The sequence below is a fragment of the Musca autumnalis genome, unplaced genomic scaffold (genome assembly GCF_047663935.1).
Source record: "Musca autumnalis isolate F117 unplaced genomic scaffold, ASM4766393v1 scaffold_3, whole genome shotgun sequence".
Taxonomy (NCBI): Eukaryota; Metazoa; Arthropoda; class Insecta; order Diptera; family Muscidae; genus Musca; species Musca autumnalis.
Genome location: NW_027411866.1, coordinates 128,548,108 through 128,569,263, shown reverse-complemented (window position 1 = coordinate 128,569,263; position 21,156 = coordinate 128,548,108). Strand labels below are relative to the sequence as shown.

Here is a 21,156-nt window from a genome sequence, read left to right as displayed (position 1 = left end):
AAAATTCCCGAGGTTTAGGTCAATTTTTGCAACCATGTTTGGTGGCGTTTAAACGACCAGTGGCTTTAAGTGGGTTAAATGCTGAGCGAAATTCTATAAACCAGCTCATTTTGATAGCAACTATTGGAAGCTGACGATCACTAACCCGGCTTGGAAAGGTCGATGAAAAGAAGTTATGTTTCCATTCTCGTCTCGATGTATCTCCTATATTGCAGGTGCTGACCTTTTATTGGAATTTTAATGGTGGATTTTACTATTTCTACTGCCTTTCCTGAAAAAAACATTTCAGCACATATTTAGAAGCCACTGTCGAAAGGAATTACTATGAATATGCATATGTATGTTTCATACAATATTTAATACAAGCAAAATGATACACCCTATTATATATTTACATATGCCGCTTAGTGGTAACGTACATATAATTTATTTACCAACACAATAACCTCATGTTAGCATTTCATAGATTGTTTTATCGAGTTAGCCAGCCAGCAGCCTTCTTTATTGCTGTTTGCCACTGTCAGTTTTTGGGTCTATTTGCAATTTGGCTATTTTACTGTCAACCAGCTTTTGTCATTTATTTATCCTATGTAAATATTTACAAACACAAAGAGTGTTGTTAATATCATTTAGAAATTGTTATTAATTTCCACACACACACACGAACGAACAAAAATAATTTAATATCATTTACATAAAACCATACATTTTCTTTTGTTATTAAGGATAAATATGTATTTCCTTATGAGCTCTTTTTTAGTATCTCACCATATATTCCTTTCTATTATATTATTTATTGAATTTATTACGGTAAATTGGGTTAGACTTTTATATTTGTGTGTGTGTGTGTTTGGAGTATTAAATTGATGAAATGAGGTACATATTCTGTAGTGACAACGAAACAGGAACATATTAATAGTGCGGTTAGGCATTGGTGTCCTTTTCAATGTGTCATCAGTTCCTACGTACCCTTCTTAACAGGTATTTAGTGCATATTATACTTTCTGTAATCAAGTTTATAACTTTTATGGTGGCATTATGGTGTGTTTTGTTATTAAACTTTATAATGAAACTGTGACAGAAAATGAATCTGAATGAATAAATAAAAAAATAGATAAAAAATAAATACATAAATAAAAAAAATTAAAACATTAGTAATATGTAAAAAATAACAATTAAAAATAATTATTAAAAAGTAATAATTAGAACATAACAATTAAAAAATTATAATTGATAAAATTAAAAATTAAAAATAATAATTAAAAAATAATAATGAGAAAATAATAATAAAAAATAACAATTAAATTAGAAAATAATGATCAGAAAATAATAATTTAATACAAATAAAAATAAAAAAAAATAATTAAAAATAATAGAAAAATATTTTAATAATAACAAATTAAGAAATAATAGTTCAAAAATAATTATTAAAAAATAATGATTAAAAAATTAAAAAATAATATATAAAAAATATTAATTTAAAAATTATAATTCAAAAATAATAATTTAAAAAAAAATTAAAACAATAATTAAGACATAACAATTAATATAATAATTTAAAAATTTTAATATAAAATATTAATTAAAAAATAATAACTACTCAAATTATAATTAAAAATAATAACTCAAAAATAGTAAATAAAAATTCACAATAAAAAAGTAATAAGTAAAAAATTAATTAAAATATAATCATTAAAAGATAATACATCTTTGTGTTTATTTCAGCTTTAGTCCATATTTTGTTATATTCAAGTATTTGAATAACAACAAAATGTTTTACAGTGGATATGAAATTGATTAGTTGCGGGCGGAGGGTAGGGAATACTATAGTTTCAGTTGTCACCAAACAACTTCATCAGTTCCCTTTTCCGCCGACTCTGTATCGATAAACAGGTCAATAAGCCCATCCAGCAAATTAAACAAAATGAGAAATTTGCTATATGGCCCTAAAACTGATTACCCTACAATTTGAGTCGAACTAAAGAATTTTATATCCACCACTGTTTTTATGTCGTCTTTGCTTTGCAAAGAATACGAACATAGGAGTGTTGCTTCAATAAGCGGGGGTAAAACAACGAGAAAGTTGTTGTTTTTGCATTACGCATTGATCAACAAGGCCGTGCTGATGCCTATTATTGTTGTTGGCGTTTTTTTTATTGTTGGACTGCAGAATTTTACATCTTTGTGTTTATTTCAGCTTTAGTCCATATTTTGTTGTATTCAAGTATTTGAATAACAACAAAATGTTTTACAGTGGATATGAAATTGATTAGTTGCGGGCGTTGTTTTACCCCCGCTTATTGAAGCAACACTCCTATGTTCGTATTCTTTGCAAAGCAAAGACGACATAAAAACAGTGGTGGGTATAAAATTCTTTAGTTCGACTCAAATTGTAGGGTAATCAGTTTTAGGGCCATATAGCAAATTTCTCATTTTGTTTAATTTGCTGGATGGGCTTATTGACCTGTTTATCGATACAGAGTCGGCGAAAAAGGGAACTGATGAAGTTGTTTGGTGACAACTGAAACTATAGTATTCCCTACCCTCCGCCCGCAACTAATCAATTTCATATCCACTGTAAAACATTTTGTTGTTATTCAAATACTTGAATACAACAAAATATGGACTAAAGCTGAAATAAACACAAAGATGTAAAATTCTGCAGTCCAACAATAAAAAACGCCAACAACAATTAAAAGATAATAATAAAAAAACAATTATTTAATAATAATAAAAAATTATAATTAAAAAATAAAAAAACAACAATAATTAAAAATAATAGCTAGAAATTTTTTTTAAATAAAAATTAAAAAATAGCAGTTCAAAAATAATCAAATATAATAATTAAAAAATAATAACTAAGAAACAATAATAAAAAATTAATATATAACAAATATTAATTAAAAAATTATAATTCAACAAATATAGTAATAAATTAAAAATGATAATTAAAAATAATTATCTAAAAATTATTTAAAACTTTTAATATAAAATATTAATTAAAAAATAATAACTACAAAAATTACAATTAAAAAATAAAATTAAAAATAATAAAAAATAATAATTAAAATATAGCAATTAAAGAATAATAATGAGAAATAATTGTTAATAAAATAATAGATAAAACAATAATTTAAAAAGTAAAAACACTAATAATTAAAAAGTTGTATTAAAAAGAAATATTAAAAAAATAATGTTAAAGAAATGATATTAAAAAATAATAATTAAAAAAATAACTATAAGGCAATAAGTAATAATTAAGAGATTCTAATTAAAATATAATAATTATAAAGAATAATAATTAACAAGTAAAAAAAGTATCAGTCGGCTTGGCCGACAGAGATATACCCTCAGCCTGTGTATATTGAAACAATTTTTTCCCAAAAAACGTTTTAAAATATTTGGACGTATGAACCGACAAAAATGTTGATTAGATTAAAGAGCAGAACTTTTGCGGAAGAAATACTTAAAGGAATGGATCGACGTTGACCATTATGGAAGTCGATCTCCAGCCACTACATATGGTGCCACTAGGGGGGTTTTACTCCCTTCCGGCTGTTTGCTTAAGAAGTGTGGATTTGCCCCTGAAAAAAACTTTTACAGTCGTAATTGAGGCAGCGAATGCAAGTTGCTTCAACAAAAATCAAAGTGATTCGATAGCAGGTCTTAAAGTGAACTTATCCGAAATTTTGTTTGGGAGATACTGGATGAAGTGGACAAATATAGTCCATATTTGAACCTGATCTATATCTGGTAGATATATTAAGATGTGTAAAGTATGGACCAATTCGGCCACTCCCTCCAAAAGTTACCGTACGAACAATTTTTCCGAACATTTTTGAAATTTTGTGGGTGAGGTACCTGAAGGAGTGGACCGATATGGCTTATCTTCGAACTTAAACTATGTTTGGACAAAATATTACTAAGGCCAAATTTTGGACCGAATCGTCAGATCCGTTCGAGAGTTATCTTGCGCTCCAACCATCTCACACGGTGTCATAGGGGTTTTTTTTGCAACTTTCAGGCTATTTTCTCAGGAAGTATGGACTTGCCCCTGATGAAACTTTTACCGTCGTGTAGGGGGCGGTGAATAGAAGTTGCTAAAACAAAAATCAAAGCGATTCGAGAGCAGGTCCTAAACTGAACTTATCTAAAATTTTGTGTGGGAGGTACCAGAAGGAGTAGACCGATTGAGTCCATATTGGAACCACATCTAAGTCTGGTATATATTTCACGATGGGCAAAGTATGAATCAAATCGGTTACCCCCTTCAAGAGTTATCGTGCGCACAAATTTTCCGAACATTTTCGAACTTTTGTGGGGGAGGTACCGGAAGGACTGGACCGATATAGCCCATCTTCGAACTTAAACTAAGTTTAGGCAAAATATTACGAAAGCCAAAATTTGAACCGAATCGGTTCATCCGTTCGAGAGTTATCGTGCGCTCCAGCCAGCAGGACAGACAGACAGACGGACGGACATGGCTAGATCGACTCTAAATTGTCTGAAACACATTTCGTCCAAACATACTTGGGGTCTAAAACCATTATTTCGATGAGGCACATTTTCATCGTATCAAAGTGTATATACCCTCCTTAGCCTAAAGGCTGAGGGTATAAAAATTAATAAGGAAAAATAAAACCAATATAAAATTCAATAATAACATTTCAAGAATAATAATTCAAATATAGTAAGTCAAAAATAATAATTAAAAAAAAAAATAATTCAAAAACAGTATTTCAAAAATAATAATTAAAACATAACAATTCAGAAATAATCGAAAAATAATAATACAAAAGTAAAAATTCAATAATAATATTTCAAACATAATTCAATAGTAAATCAAATTAAATTAAATAAATAAACAAATTAAATATTTAAATAAAAATAAATAATAAAAACCGATAATTAAAAAATTAAGTAATCAATAAAATAAAAATTAAATAATTAAAAAAATAATTATTAAAAGATAATAAAAAATAATGATTAATAAATAATAATTCAAAAATAATAATAATTATGTATATAAATAAAGCTAGACTATTTTGAAAAAAAAGAAAACAAAACAAAATTGCAACGGCTATCCCATTAAAAAAATAATAACAACAAAAGTTATAATTAAAAATATATACAAAATATTAATTTAGAATGAGAATTAAAAATAATAATTAAAAAGTAATAAAAAATAAATTAAGAATTAAAAAATAAAAAAATTACTCCTTCGAGCCGGATTTGAATAATATTTCAAACATAATTCAATAGTAAATCAAATTAAATTAAATAAATAAACAAATTAAATATTTAAATAAAAATAAATAATAAAAACCGATAATTAAAAAATTAAGTAATCAATAAAATAAAAATTAAATAATTAAAAAAATAATTATTAAAAGATAATAAAAAATAATGATTAATAAATAATAATTCAAAAATAATAATAATTATGTATATAAATAAAGCTAGACTATTTTGAAAAAAAAGAAAACAAAACAAAATTGCAACGGCTATCCCATTAAAAAAATAATAACAACAAAAGTTATAATTAAAAATATATACAAAATATTAATTTAGAATGAGAATTAAAAATAATAATTAAAAAGTAATAAAAAATAAATTAAGAATTAAAAAATAAAAAAATTACTCCTTCGAGCCGGATTTGAACCAGCGACCTATGGATGTCTACATTTGTTCACTTGCAATCTCTACAGTCCACCGCTCTACCAACTGAGCTATCGAAGGTTGTGTTCAACGTTGGACAAAATGGCAATACAACCAGCGCACACAAATAAACAAAATAAAAACGAAGAAGAAAGTGATCTAACAGGCAACAACAACAACAGATACTATGGGGCAACACTCACACACTTCTCCATCGTCATTACACGAAACCGAAAAGTATCTATGAAATGCGATTGTGCTAAGAAGAAGAAACCGAATGAATAAAATGCACGACGATGACGAAGATGTTTTTATTCGTGCAGTGTGTGTGTGTTGATTTGTTAACTGCAAAAAAGAGAAAGCAGTGGTGGTGCTTACGGGTGGGCGTATAATTTATATACGTTTGTGGGAAAATGGGGAGGAGGAAACGAGGAATAATTTCTCTAGCTTTTTGCTTGCTGACTGACTACACTTAGCTACTGTGTGTGCTGGCTTGCTTGCCGGCTTGTTTGCTTTATGGACAAGAGGGCCAATTATGGGTTTTTTGTTGTTGAGTGCATGATATTTTTAGCAATTATTTGAATGTATCTCACTCTTCTCCACCATTTTTTGCTGGGTGGATACGTTTATTTTTAGTTTATTTTTTTTGTCCAAATAAATTTATTTTTAACAAATTGCTGTTGGATTGTTTGTTCGCTTTGTGTGAAAGCAGCAAATTGTATTTGAGCTGACTGATGACAACTGCCTTCGATAGCTCAGTTGGTAGAGCGGTGGACTGTAGTTCGGGATGCAACAAACATCAAAAAATTCGGTTCGCATTCGTTGCCCTCAAAAGCGACGAATACAACAAACTCTGTGCAGACATCCATAGGTCGCTGGTTCAAATCCGGCTCGAAGGAGAATTCAATATTTTTTAAAGAAAAAATATAAAAAATTTACACTTTAGACACGGATTTTTAGGATTTTTTATAAGGCGTTCCTTGTTTATAGATTTTTAAAGAATTTTCAGTAGATTTTTCGAAGCCCTTTTTAAGGCTGTATGTACATGAAGCCTCTTCGATGACTTTCAACGAGACCTTTTCGAAGAAATTTTTATGTGGTTTTTGGGAGATTTTTTTCAGATCTTTATGGTGGAATCATTAAAGGCGAACAAGGTGAATTTTAAGTATAGATACATAGAATATCTATACCTAGAAGATCGTGCCTCCATGTTACCATATATGACTTTGTCCCCATACATGACCATGTATTCATAGACGGCCTTGATTTCTTCTAAGGTCAATTTTATTTTTTTAAATTTTCCAGGTTTCATTAGAAAATTTTACAAGGCCTTGAAAGTGTCTTCATCGAAGATTTTTAAATGATAAATAGCGTGTTTTTAAGACTTTTGTAAGACCCTCTTTGCAGAATTTTACAAGGCCTTTAAAGTGACGTCATTGTTGACGTTAGGTATTTAACGTGACATCTTTAAAGATTTCTGCAAGGCCTTTAACTTGGCTTCTTTAGACACTTTTACAATGCCTTCAATGTGGCAGCTCTGGATAACTTAGCTGGGCCTTCACCGTGGTTTATTTAAAAATTTTAATAGGCGTTAAATACGACTCCTGTGAGGTCTCTCGTATGGCACATAACTTGGCTTTCTTGAAGACTTTCTAGTAGCTTCTTTCAAGATTTCTACCAGCTATATTATCGTGGGTTTCTTGGGACTTTACGAGGCCTTAAACAAGCCTTCGATAAAGAACTTTACAAGACATTTCAAGTAGCTTCATTGAAAGTTTTCAGGTGGTTTCTTTGAAGATTTTTACCGTGTTTTTAACATTCACACGGCCTTAGGCTTGGCATCTTTAAAGTATTGTAAAAGGTTTTTAACGTGATTTCTTTGAAGACCTATCATTTCTTTGTTGAAGGGTTTTAAGAGGCCTTACACAAGACTTCTTTAAAGACTTTTATGAAGCCTTAGGATTGGCTTCTTTAAAGTATTCTACAAGTCCTTCAACGTGATTTCTTTGAAGAGGATTACAAGAACTTCAACGTAGCTTCCTTGCAGATTTTTTGCGAGACCTTAAGCGAGGTTTCAATAAAGACCTTTACCAGCCCTTTAAAGTCTCTTCTTTGAAGTCTTTTACTACATTTATCTGGGTTTCTGTGATAACTTCAACAAATCCTGTAACGGTGCACGTGGCTACTTCCAATGGCTTCAATAAGTATTTTTACAAGCCCTTTAAGTTGGGTTCTTTGCAGATTTTTATAAGGTTTTCGATTATAATTAAATATTTTAGATTATATTTAAAAAATAGTAATTAATACTATAGTATGGATTAAGTAAGCAATTTAAAAACAAAGCCACATCTCGTCAAACAAAAATAACACTATACAAAACGCTGATACTACCCGTGCTAATGTATGGCTCCGAAGCATGGGTACTTGCGCAAGCAGATAAGGCAGTGCTTGGTGTGTTTGAGAGGAAAATTCTTCGAAAGATCTACGGGCCGATTTGCGTTGACGGTGAATATCGACGTCGTATGAACCACGAGCTATATAAGCTATACAAAGACATGAATATAGTTAAACGTATCGAGATGCAACGATTGCGTTGACTAGGCCATATCATGAGAATGAGCGATGATGAACCCGCTAAAAAGGCGTATGAATATATGAATATATGCCATATGGCGGTGCACGCAGAATCGGCAGGCCTAAGCTTCGATGGAGCACACAAGTGGATGAAGAAATGGAAAGGCGCGGTATTCCAAAAAGTCAAGCGAAAAACAGAGAGGAATGGAAATCTTTTCTTAGTTCGGTCTATGGAACAAATGTTCTGTAACGGGCCAACTAAGTAAGTAATTAATAAATAACAATTAACCCTTTCGGTGATTCTATGCCATATGGCATAACCAGTTTTTGAAGCCCGTTTTAAGGCAAAATGCTTATGGGCACTCTTTTTTAATAATTTTGTATTTTTCCCTAAAGTGTTATCTAAAAATAATTCGACAAAAAATTTTGATAGTGGACCCTATACATTGTTATGTCTCAAAGAGCAAGCGCTCCTCGTTCGATTTAAAATTTGCATGAAAATACCATCTTATAATTTTATATATTTTATTAACAAAAATATTTTTTTGTTAACTTTTTGTATTTAATTTAGTAGATAATCATTGCCTTAATAATTAAAACGAAAAAAATATCCCAAATATAGTTCAATTGAGCTGTCAGATTTTTTATATTTCATACTATGCCATATGGCATAGATTTTTCCCAACGGAAATGTTTCACTTTGTTTGACTCACACATCTTCTATTGTAAAACCCCTAGATCTTCTATAAGAAGACCTCCAGATCTTGTATAAATAGACCTCCAGGTCTTCCATAAGAAGACCTCCAGATCTTGTATAAGTAGACCTCTAGGTCTTCTATACGAAGACTTCCAGGTCTTCTATAAGGAAACCTCCGGATCCACCATAGGAAAACCTCCAGATGATGTATAACAATTCTTGCAGATTTTCTAAAATAACTCCTCCAGATATTATATAAGATGGCCCCCACGTCTTCTACAAGCTGACCTCCAGCCCTTCTATAGGATGACATTCAGGTGTTCTATAAGAAGTCCTTCAGATCTGCTATAAGAAGGCCTCAAATCTTCCATAAGAAGACCCTAGGTTTTCTATAAGAAGACCCTAGGTCTTCTATAAGAGGTTTTAAATGTTCTAAAAGAAGACCTCCAGATATTCTATAAGAAGACCTTCTATGTGAAGACCCCCAAATCTTCTAATAGTAGACCTCCAGATATTCTAAGAAAAACCTTCATGTCTTCTATAAGAATACCTCCTGCCCTTCTATATGCAAACGTCCTTCTCTTCTACGAGAAGACGTCCTACTCTTCTATGAGCAGACCTCCTGCTCTTGTATAAGAAGACCTCCTTCTCTTCTATAAGAATACCTCCCGCATTCTATATGCAAACGTCCTGCCCTTCTATGAAAAGACGTCCTGCTCTTATATAAGAAGACCTTCTTCTCTTCTATAAGAATACCTCCTGCCCTTCTATATGCAAACGTCCTGCTCTTATATGAAAAGACGTCCTGCTCTTCTATCAGAAGACGTCCTGTCCTTCTATATGCAAACGTCCTGCTGTTCTATGAAAAGACGTCCTGCTCTTCAAGAAAAGGACCTCCTGCTCTTCTATAAGAAGACCTCCTGCCCTTCTATATGCAAAGGTCCTGCTCTTCTATGTGAAAATATCCTGTCCTTCTATGAGACGACCTTTTGCTCTTCCAGGAGAAGACATCCTGCCCTTCTATGAGAGGACCTTCTGCTCTTTTATGAGAAGACGTCCTGCTCTTCTATAAGAAGACCTCTTCCTCTTCTATAAGGCCCCCTGGTCTTGTATAAGATGAAATTTAATTAAAAACTTGAATATTTTAGTTTCGTTTTTCTTCCTTTAAATACATTCTATGCCATATGGCATAGTGTCCAAAAACCACTTTTCCAAACAAAATGTTAAAAAATTAGGTTTGATTATTCATATAGTGGGCTTAAGTATATATAAAACTGGGAAAATATATTTTTCAGATCAAAAACAAAAAATAAGCACCGAAAGGGTTAAAAAATAATAATATAGTTTTTTAATACAAAATAAAGCGCAAAAAATAATAACTAACAAATTATTAAAGTTAATAATTATTAAATAATAATTAAAAAATTTTAAAAATAAAAATTCAAAAAATAATTTTTAAAACAATAATTAAAAAAACAACTCAAAAATAATAATTTAAAATAATAATTAAAAAAAAAAAAAAAACAAAATAATTCAATCCCATTAAAATTAAATAATAATAAAATTTAAAATTAAAAAATATAATTCAAGAATAATAATTCTAAAATAATAATTAAGAAATAATTATAATTAAAAAATAATAATTAGACCAAAAATAATTAAAAAATAATAATTCCAAAATAATACAATTATAATTTCAAATCAATAGTTAAAAAATAATAAATAAAAAATAATTATTAGAAATAATTATTAAAAAAATATACAAATACGAAGTAAAATAAGAATTAAAAAATAGTAATTTAAAAACTAATAATTAAAAAAATAATAATTCAAAATAATAACTTAATAAAAACCTTCAACAGCCCTTTAAAGTCTCTCCTTTGAAATCGTTTACTACATTTACACTGCGTTTCTGTGAAGACTTCTAAAAATCGTTGGACTTGGCTTTATTGAAGTCTTCTACAAGACGGTAGACGTGTGTAATTTCTTAGAGACTTTGATGAAACTTTAATAAGTACCTTTACAAGCCCTGTACGGTGGGTTATTTGAAGATTTTTACCAGGTTTAAAACTGGATTTCTGTGAAGACTTTCCCAATGTTCTTAACGTGGCTTCATCGAAGATTTTTAAAAGACTTTAGACATGACTTCTTTGAAGACTTAGACTTAACTTCATTGACGACTTTTACAAGGACTTAGACGTGGCTATTTTGAAGTCTTTAACAAAGTATTAAATTAGACTTTTGTGGGGGCATGTGTAAGGCCAAACAGTTACAAGTCCTATAATGTGGGATTTTGCCATACTTTTACAAGACTTCTTTCTCGACTTCATCAAAAACTTCATTCAATATTTCCTTATTGTAACTCCTTTCAAGAATTTTACACGGTCTTATCTTTTGTCCTGGAAAAAACAGTCCATAGAAGATCAATTCTTTTTTTGCTCCCTAATAGTAAATTTGTTTTAACATAGTTCTACAAAAGCTTCCTTTCAATGCTCAAGCCCACGTCAGCTGGTTTTTTCGTAACGGACTGACCCGAAACCATAGTGTTTCGGCCAGCGACTGCCAACCCAGTACGTTGGTTTCATGCTGCCACAACAACAACCTTTCAATGCTATTTTCTTTTTCTATTTCTTTTTAATCATCTCACATTATCGTATTGACCTTGATTTCTACTATCACCTCTTTACTACCTAATTCACATCTTTATTTGTCGCACTTCATGAGACCTTGTCTTCAAGTTACTTTTGACTTGGAAACCCAACACTTTGACCTCTTTAGAAGAGTTCTTGTCTATCTGATTCAAAGCTATTCTGTTCAAGATTTTCGACAATTAAAAGGTCATCGACATTTCAGTGACAGACATTTATACAGAAAACCAAAGCCATTGTTGTGCTGCTACTTTTATCTAGTTTCCCCATTAAGACGACTATGCGGTGGTGTTCTTTGTTCGCTTTTGTTTATCTTCAATACTTTTGAACATTGTCAATGGCTTGATTGTTTGACAGTTTTTTTAACACAAAAATTAAGATTTTATTTCGTTGGTGGCATCATATTTCAGCCATACTTTACATAAAACACACAACAAAATTTGGTTAGAGAACTTAGGGTGGAATGAATAATTTTCAATTTATTTTTGTCTTCTATCCATAGAATACCTTGTATTCTAACTATAAAATACCTTATATTCTGCCAATAGTAAAACCTGACTATACATAGAAGAAGACACTGTCTTCAAGAAAACCTTGCCTTATATATAGAAGACCTTGTCATCTATATATAGAAGACACCTTGTTTTATATACATAGAAGACACCTTGTTTTATATACATAGAAGACCATGTCTTCTATACATAGAAGACCATGTCTTCTATACATAGAAGACCATGTCTTCTATACATAGAAGACCATGTCTTCTATACATAGAAGACCATGTCTTCTATACATAGAAGACCATGTCTTCTATACATAGAAGACCATGTCTTCTATACATAGAAGACCATGTCTTCTACACAAAGAAGACCATGTCTTCTATACATAGAAGACCAACGTCTTCAATAGGATAGAAGGCAACGTCTTCAATAGGATAGAAGACAACGTCTTCTATTGGATAGAAGACCACGTCGTCTATTGGATAGAAGACCACGTCTTCTATAGGATAGAATATCACGTCTTATATAGGATAGAAGACCACGTCGTCTATTGGATAAAAGACCACGTCTTCTATAGGATAGAATATCACGTCTTATATAGGAAAGAAGACCACGTCGTCTATTGGATAGAAGACCACGTCTTCTATAGGATAGAATATCACGTCTTATATAGGAAAGAAGACCACGTCTTATATAGGAAAGAAGACCACGTCTTCTATAGGATAGAAGACCACGTCTTCTATAGGATAGAAGACCACGTCTTCAATAGGATAGAAGACCACGTCTTCAATAGGATAGAAGACCACATCTTCTATAGGATAGAAAGCCACATCTTCTATAGTATAGAAGACCACGTCTTCTATAGGATAGACGACCACGTCTTCTATAGGATAGAAGACCACGTCTTCTATAGGATAGAAGACCACGTCTTCTATAGGATAGAAGACCACGTCTTCTATAGGATAGAAGACCACGTCTTCTATAGGATAGAAGACCACGTCTTCTATAGGATAGAAGACCACGTCTTCTATAGGATAGAAGACCACGTCTTCCATAGGAAAGAAGGCCACATCTTCTATAGGATAGAAGACCACGTCTTCTATAGGATAGAAGACCAAGTCTTCTATAGGATAGAAGACTATAGGATAGAAGACCACGTCTTCTGTAGGATAGAAGACCACGTATTCTACAGGATAGAATATCACGTCTTCTGTAGAATAGAAGACCACGTCTTCTGTAGGATAGAAGACCACGTCTTCTATAGGATAGAAGACCACGTCTTCTATAGGATAGAAGACCACGTCTTCTACAGGATAGAAGACCACGTCTTCTACAGGATAGAAGACCACGTCCTCTATAGGATAGAAGACCACGTCCTCTATAGGATAGAAGACCACGTCTTCTATAGGATAGAAGACCACGTATTCTATAGGATAGAAGACCACGTATTCTATAGGATAGAAGACCATGTCTTCTATAGGATAGAAGATCACGTCTTCTACAGGATAGAAGACCACGTCTTCTATAGGATAGAAGACCACGTCTTCTATAGGATAGAAGACCACGTCTTCTATAGGATAGAAGACCACGTCTTCTATAGGATAGAAGACCACGTCTTCTATAGGATAGAAGACCACGTCTTCTATAGGATAGAAGACCACGTCTTCTATAGGATAGAAGACCACGTCTTCTATAGGATAGAAGACCACGTCTTCTATAGGAAGACCACGTCTTCTATAGGATAGAAGACCACGTCTTCCATAGGATAGAAGACAACGTCTTCTATAGGATAGAAGACAACGTCTTCTCTAGGATAGAAGACCACGTCTTCTATAGGATAGAAGACCACGTCTTCTATAGGATAGAAGACCACGTCTTCTATAGGATAGAAGACCACGTCTTCTATAGGATAGAAGACCACGTCTTCTATAGGATAGAAGACCACGTCTTCTATAGGATAGAAGACCACGTCTTCTATAGGATAGAAGACCACGTCTTCTATACGATAGAAGACAAGGTCTTTTATAGGATAGAAGACCACGTCTTCTATAGGATAGAAGACCACGTCTTCTATAGGATAGAAGACCACGTCTTCTATAGGATAGAAGACCACGTCTTCTATAGGATAGAAGACCAAGTATTCTATAGGATAGAAGACCACGTCTTCTATAGGATAGAAGACAACGTCTGCTATAGGATAGAAGACCACGTCTTCTATAGGATAGAAGACAACGTCTGCTATAGGATAGAAGACCACGTCTTCTATAGGATAGAAGACAACGTCTGCTATAGGATAGAAGACAACGTCTGCTATAGGATAGAAGACCACGTCTTCTATAGGATAGAAGACCACGTCTTCTATAGGATAGAAGACCACGTCTTCTATAGGATAGAAGACCACGTCTTCTATAGGATAGAAGACCACGTCTTCTATAGGATAGAAGACCACGTCTTCTATAGGATAGAAGACCACGTCTTCTATAGGATAGAAGACCACGTCTTCTATAGGATAGAAGACCACGTCTTCTATAGGATAGAAGACCACGTCTTCTATAGGATAGAAGACAACGTCTGCTATAGGATAGAAGACCACGTCATCTATAGGATAGAAGACAACGTCTGCTATAGGATAGAAGACCACGTCATCTATAGGATAGAAGACCACGTCTTCTATAGGATAGAAGACCACGTCTTCTATAGGATAGAAGACCACGTCTTCTATAGGATAGAAGACCACGTCTTGTATAGGATAGAAGACCACGTCTTCTATAGTATAGAAGACCACGTCTTCCATAGGATAGGGTAGAAGACTACGTCTTCTATAGGATAGAAGACCATGTCTTCTATAGGATAGAAGATCAAATCTTCTATAGGATAGAAGATCAAGACTTCTATATGATAGAAGATTGCGTCTTCTATAGGATAGGGTAGAAGCCCACGTCTTCTATAGGATAGAAGACCATGTCTTCTATAGGATAGAAGACCATGTCTTCTATAGGATAGAAGACCATGTCTTCTATAGGATAGAAGACCATGTCTTCTATAGGATAGAAGACCATGTCTTCTATAGGATAGAAGACCATGTCTTCTATAGGATAGAAGACCATGTCTTCTATAGGATAGAAGACCATGTCTTCTATAGGATAGAAGACCATGTCTTCTATAGGATAGAAGACCATGTCTTCTATAGGATAGAAGACCATGTCTTCTATAGGATAGAAGACCATGTCTTCTATAGGATAGAAGACCATGTCTTCTATAGGATAGAAGACCATGTCTTCTATAGGATAGAAGACCATGTCTTCTATAGGATAGAAGACCATGTCTTCTATAGGATAGAAGACCATGTCTTCTATAGGATAGAAGACCATGTCTTCTATAGGATAGAAGACCATGTCTTCTATAGGATAGAAGACCATGTCTTCTATAGGATAGAAGACCATGTCTTCTATAGGATAGAAGACCATGTCTTCTATAGGATAGAAGACCATGTCTTCTATAGGATAGAAGACCATGTCTTCTATAGGATAGAAGACCATGTCTTCTATAGGATAGAAGACCATGTCTTCTATAGGATAGAAGACCATGTCTTCTATAGGATAGAGGACCACGTCTTCTGTGTATAGAAGAAGACCATGTCTTCTATACATAGAAGACCATGTCTTCTATACATAGAAGAAGAAGACATGGTCTTCTATGTATAGAAGACATGGTCTTCTATGTATAGAAGACATGGTCTTCTATGTATAGAAGACATGGTCTTCTTCTATACACAGAAGACGTGGTCCTCTATCCTATAGAAGACATGGTCTTCTATCCTATAGAAGACATGGTCTTCTATCCTATAGAAGACATGGTCTTCTATCCTATAGAAGACATGGTCTTCTATCCTATAGAAGACATGGTCTTCTATCCTATAGAAGACATGGTCTTCTATCCTATAGAAGACATGGTCTTCTATCCTATAGAAGACATGGTCTTCTATCCTATAGAAGACATGGTCTTCTATCCTATAGAAGACATGGTCTTCTATCCTATAGAAGACGTGGGCTTCTACCCTATCCTATAGAAGACGCAATCTTCTATCATATAGAAGTCTTGATCTTCTATCCTATAGAAGATTTGATCTTCTATCCTATAGAAGACATGGTCTTCTATCCTATAGAAGACGTAGTCTTCTACCCTATCCTATGGAAGACGTGGTCTTCTAAACTATAGAAGACGTGGTCTTCTATCCTATACAAGACGTGGTCTTCTATCCTATAGAAGACGTGGTCTTCTATCCTATAGAAGACGTGGTCTTCTATCCTATAGATGACGTGGTCTTCTATCCTATAGCAGACGTTGTCTTCTATCCTATAGAAGACGTGATCTTCTATCCTATAGAAGACGTGATCTTCTATCCTATAGAAGACGTGGTCTTCTATCCTATAGAAGACGTGGTCTTCTATCCTATAGAAGACGTGGTCTTCTATCCTATAGAAGACGTGGTCTTCTATCCTATAGAAGACGTGGTCTTCTATCCTATAGAAGACGTGGTCTTTTATCCTATAGAAGACGTGGTCTTCTATCCTATAGAAGACGTGGTCTTCTATCCTATAGCAGACGTTGTCTTCTATCCTATAGCAGACGTTGTCTTCTATCCTATAGAAGACGTGGTGTTCTATCCTATAGCAGACGTTGTCTTCTATCCTATAGAAGACGTGGTCTTCTATCCTATAGCAGACGTTGTCTTCTATCCTATAGAAGACGTGGTCTTCTATCCTATAGAATACTTGGTCTTCTATCCTATAGAAGACGTGGTCTTCTATCCTATAGAAGACGTGGTCTTCTATCCTATAGAAGACGTGGTCTTCTATCCTATAGAAGACATGGTCTTCTATCCTATAGAAGACATGGTCTTCTATCCTATAGAAGACATGGTCTTCTATCCTATAGAAGACATGGTCTTCTATCCTATAGAAGACATGGTCTTCTATCCTATAGAAGACATGGTCTTCTATCCTATAGAAGACATGGTCTTCTATCCTATAGAAGACATGGTCTTCTATCCTATAGAAGACATGGTCTTCTATCCTATAGAAGACATGGTCTTCTATCCTATAGAAGACATGGTCTTCTATCCTATAGAAGACATGGTCTTCTATCCTATAGAAGACATGGTCTTCTATCCTATAGAAGACATGGTCTTCTATCCTATAGAAGACATGGTCTTCTATCCTATAGAAGACGTGGGCTTCTACCCTATCCTATAGAAGACGCAATCTTCTATCATATAGAAGTCTTGATCTTCTATCCTATAGAAGATTTGATCTTCTATCCTATAGAAGACGTAGTCTTCTACCCTATCCTATGGAAGACGTGGTCTTCTATACTATAGAAGACGTGGTCTTCTATCCTATACAAGACGTGGTCTTCTATCCTATAGAAGACGTGGTCTTCTATCCTATAGAAGACGTGGTCTTCTATCCTATAGATGACGTGGTCTTCTATCCTATAGCAGACGTTGTCTTCTATCCTATAGAAGACGTGGTCTTCTATCCTATAGAAGACGTGGTCTTCTATCCTATAGAAGACGTGGTCTTCTATCCTATAGAAGACGTGGTCTTCTATCCTATAGAAGACGTGGTCTTCTATCCTATAGAAGACGTGGTCTTCTATCCTATAGAAGACGTGGTCTTCTATCCTATAGAAGACGTGGTCTTCTATCCTATAGAAGACGTGGTCTTCTATCCTATAGAAGACGTGGTCTTCTATCCTATAGCAGACGTTGTCTTCTATCCTATAGCAGACGTTGTCTTCTATCCTATAGAAGACGTGGTCTTCTATCCTATAGCAGACGTTGTCTTCTATCCTATAGAAGACGTGGTCTTCTATCCTATAGAAGACGTGGTCTTCTATCCTATAGAAGACGTGGTCTTCTATCCTATAGAAGACGTGGTCTTCTATCCTGTAGAAGACGTGGTCTTCTATCCTATAGAAGACGTGGTCTTCTGTCCTATAGCAGACGTTGTCTTCTATCCTATAGAAGACGTGGTCTTCTATCCTATAGAATACTTGGTCTTCTATCCTATAGAAGACGTGGTCTTCTATCCTATAGAAGACGTGGTCTTCTATCCTATAGAAGACGTGGTCTTCTATCCTATAGAAGACGTGGTCTTCTATCCTATAGAAGACGTGGTCTTCTATCCTATAGAAGACCTTGTCTTCTATCGTATAGAAGACGTGGTCTTCTATCCTATAGAAGACGTGGTCTTCTATCCTATAGAAGACGTGGTCTTCTATCCTATAGAAGACGTGGTCTTCTATCCTATAGAAGACGTGGTCTTCTATCCTATAGAAGACGTGGTCTTCTATCCTATAGAAGACGTGGTCTTCTATCCTAGAGAAGACGTTGTCTTCTATCCTATAGAAGACGTTGTCTTCTATCCTATGGAAGACGTGGTCTTCTATCCTATAGAAGACGTGGTCTTCTATCCTATAGAAGACGTGGTCTTCTATCCTATAGAAGACGTGGTCTTCTATCCTATAGAAGACGTGGTCTTCTATCCTATAGAAGACGTGGTCTTCTATCCTATAGAAGACGTGGTCTTCTATCCTATAGAAGACGTGGTCTTCTATCCTATAGAAGACGTGGTCTTCTATCCTATAGAAGACGTGGTCTTCTATCCTATAGAAGACGTGGTCTTCTATCCTATAGAAGACGTGGTCTTCTATCCTGTAGAAGACGTGGTCTTCTATCCTATAGAAGACATGGTCTTCTATCCTATAGAATACGTGGTCTTCTATCCTATAGAAGACGTGGTCTTCTATCCTGTAGAAGACGTGGTCTTCTATCCTATAGAAGACGTGGTCTTCTATCCTGTAGAAGACGTGGTCTTCTATCCTGTAGAAGACGTGGTCTTCTATCCTATAGAAGACGTGGTCTTCTATCCTATAGAAGACGTGGTCTTCTATCCTATAGAAGACGTGGTCTTCTATCCTATAGAAGACGTGGTCTTCTATCCTATATAAGACGTGGTCTTCTATCCTACAGAAGACGTGGTCTTCTATCCTACAGAAGACGTGGTCTTCTATCCTACAGAAGACGTGGTCTTCTATCCTATAGAAGACGTGATATTCTATCCTGTAGAAGACGTGGTCTTCTATCCTGTAGAAGACGTGGTCTTCTATCCTATAGAAGACCTGGTCTTCTATCCTATAGAAGACGTGGTCTTCTATCCTATAGAAGACGTGGTCTTCTATCCTATAGAATACGTGGTCTTCTCTCCTATAGAATACGTGGTCATCTATCCTATAGAAGACGTGGTGTTCTATTCTATAGAAGACGTGGTCTTCTATCCTATAGAAGACGTGGTCTTCTATCCTATAGAAGACGTGGTCTTCTATCCTATAGAATACGTGGTCTTCTATCCTATAGAATACGTAGTCTTCTATCCTGTAGAAGACGTGATCTTCTATCCTATAGAAGACATGGTCTTCTATCCTATAGAAGACATGGTCTTCTATCTTATAGAAGACGCGGTCTTCTATTCTATAGAATACGTGGTCTTCTATCCTATAGAATACGTGGTCTTCTCTCCTATAGAATACGTAGTCTTCTATCCTTTAGAATACGTAGTCTTCTATCCTGTAGAAGACGTGATCTTCTATCCTATAGAAGACATGGTCTTCTATCCTATAGAAGACGCGGTCTTCTATCCTATAGAATACGTGGTCTTCTCTCCTATAGAATACGTGGTCTTCTATCCTATAGAAGACATGGTCTTCTATCCTATAGAATACGTGGTCTTCTATCCTATAGAAGACGTGGTCTTCTATCCTGTAGAAGACGTGGTCTTCTATCCTGTAGAAGACGTGGTCTTCTATCCTATAGAAGACATGGTCTTCTATCCTATAGAAGACGCGGTCTTCTATCCTATAGAATACGTGGTCTTCTATCCTATAGAATACGTGGACTTCTATCCTATAGAATGCGTGGTCTTCTATCCTATAGAAGACGTGGTCTTCTATCCTGTAGAAGACGTGATCTTCTATCCTATAGAAGACGTGGTCTTCTATCCTGTAGAAGACGTGGTCTTCTATCCTATAGAAGACGTGTTCTTCTATCCTGTAGAAGACGTGATCTTCTATCCTGTAGAAGACGATATTAAAGCATTAATAATACGATGCGAGGGTCGGTTGTCTGTAGAAGAAATCGAATTTGAAAGCATTTTAATTTGGGGAAATGAAACGAGGTGCGCGGGGAAGATGTATGATGATGATGTATGTATCGAAGGCAAATTTTTGGATTTAATTACAAATTTAAAAGTAGTTTTTAGAGATTTTTATTTTTGAATAGAACATTGCTATTACAATACGGTTTTCCAAATAGTCTGAAATAATCCCATTGAAGACGTGTTCTTCTATCCTATAGAAGACGTGGTCTTCTATCCTACAGAAGACGTGGTCTTCTATCCTATAGAAGACGTGGTCATCTTTCCTATAGAACACGTGGTCTTCTATCCCGTAGAAGACATGGTCTTCTATCCTATAGAAGTGGTCTTCTATCTAGTAGAAGACATGGTCCTCTTAATTATTAATTATTTTAAATCTCTTCTTTTGATATGTCGCTTCGTCATAATTCCCTAATATATCATCATGTATTTGAAGAAAAAATAAAATAGCACGTTCGCTCTTTCTTTGTTTCTGTTTTATTTTGTGCTCCTATGATGGCTATTATCCGATTGCATTAAATTCGAATAATTTCCATTACTGTTTTCTCCCTAAAATTACCCACACCATTATTAACAACATTAGCAGCACAAAATAATTGAATTAATTTTGGCGTCAAAAGTAGTTGTTGAATTTATCCCTCCGTCCAATGGTTCTGTTTTTTCAGTGTCTCTCGTCTTGAAGTGTTTACGAATAAACCAATTACCAAAAATAGTCGTCTGTATTTTTGGTTGGTAGCATAAATGTGAAGCAATAAAAACGTACTTATCTCTAGCTTCAGGGTACATGGCCTTAAGTCTTATCTGCAATTCGATTTTTATACCCTCCACCATAGGATGGGGGTATATTAAGTTTGTCACTACGT

General features: G+C 34.1%; 1 protein-coding gene and 2 non-coding genes across 3 annotated transcripts in view; 2 read left to right on the top strand and 1 right to left on the bottom strand.

Moving 5' to 3' along the window:
- Positions 1–21,156, top strand: part of rdgA (retinal degeneration A) — a 734,186-nt gene that overhangs the window by 57,245 nt on the left and 655,785 nt on the right. The window lies entirely within an intron of this gene.
- TRNAY-GUA (transfer RNA tyrosine (anticodon GUA)) lies at positions 5,642–5,739 on the bottom strand. The gene is made up of 2 exons: positions 5,703–5,739; positions 5,642–5,677 (listed from the first exon to the last, which is right to left on the bottom strand). It is a non-coding gene; the product is annotated as a tRNA-Tyr (tRNA).
- Positions 6,403–6,557, top strand: TRNAY-GUA (transfer RNA tyrosine (anticodon GUA)). Its single transcript has 2 exons — positions 6,403–6,439; positions 6,522–6,557. It is a non-coding gene; the product is annotated as a tRNA-Tyr (tRNA).